At 41.1% G+C, this 1,016-nt stretch overlaps 1 pseudogene; it reads right to left on the reverse strand.

The window, feature by feature from the left end:
* Positions 1-1,016, reverse strand: part of LOC112070758 (receptor-type tyrosine-protein phosphatase-like N) — a 22,669-nt pseudogene that overhangs the window by 16,339 nt on the left and 5,314 nt on the right.

The raw sequence follows: 1,016 nt of genomic DNA on the forward strand, positions 1-1,016 counted from the left end.
AGAGAGAGAGAGAGAGAGAGGAAGACAGAGAGAGACAGCGAGAGAGAGAGAGACAGAGGAGGAAGACAGAGAGAGAGAGAGAGTAAAGGAATGGGGTCAAGGGAAATAGGAAAGAGAAAGATTCATGTCGACAAAGATACCTGTTTGTTTATATGTACACTACCGTTCAAAAGGGGGTCACTTAGAAATGTCCTTGTTTTTGAAAGAAAACCACATTTTTTTGTCAATTAAAATAACACAGCTGAAAACTGCGGTGCCGATTAAAGAAGCAATAAAACTGGCCTTCTTGAGACCAGTTGAGTATCTGGAGCATCAGCATTTGTGGGTTCGATTACAGGCTCAAAATGGCCAGAAACAAAGGACTTTCCTCTAAAAACTCGTCAGTCTATTCTTGTTCTGAGAAATGAAGGCTATTCCGTGCGAGAAATTGCCAAGCAACTGAAGATCTCGTACAACGCTGTGTACTACTCCTATAGCTTCTTTAATCAGAACAACAGTTTTCAGCTGTGTTAACGTAATTGCAAAAGGGTTTTCTAATGATCAATTAGCCTTTTAAAATGATCAACTTTGATTAGCTAACACAACGTGCCATTGGAACACAGGAGTGATGGTTGCTGATAATGGGCCTCTGTACACCTATGTAGATATTCCATTAAAAAAATCAGCCGTTTCCAGATACAATAGTCATTTACAACATCAACGATGTTTACACTGTATTTCTGGTCAATTTGATGTTATTTTAATGGACAAAAAAGTTACTTTCATTCAAAAACAAGGACATTTCTAACTGACCCCAAAATGTTGAAAGGTAGTGTATGTTGTGAAGAATTTGTTTTCAGTGGGTTGACTATAATGATGTTCGTCTCTTCCCCGGTCTCTCTGTCTCTTCCCCAGTCTCTCTGTCTCTTCCCCAGTCTCTCTGTCTCTTCCCCGGTCTCTCTGTCTCTTCCCCAGTCTCTCTGTCTCTTCCCCAGTCTCTCTGTCTCTTCCCCAGGCTCTCTGTCTCTTCCCCAGTC

Source organism: Salvelinus sp. IW2-2015, unplaced genomic scaffold, assembly GCF_002910315.2.
Source record: "Salvelinus sp. IW2-2015 unplaced genomic scaffold, ASM291031v2 Un_scaffold1418, whole genome shotgun sequence".
NCBI lineage: Eukaryota > Metazoa > Chordata > Actinopteri > Salmoniformes > Salmonidae > Salvelinus > Salvelinus sp. IW2-2015.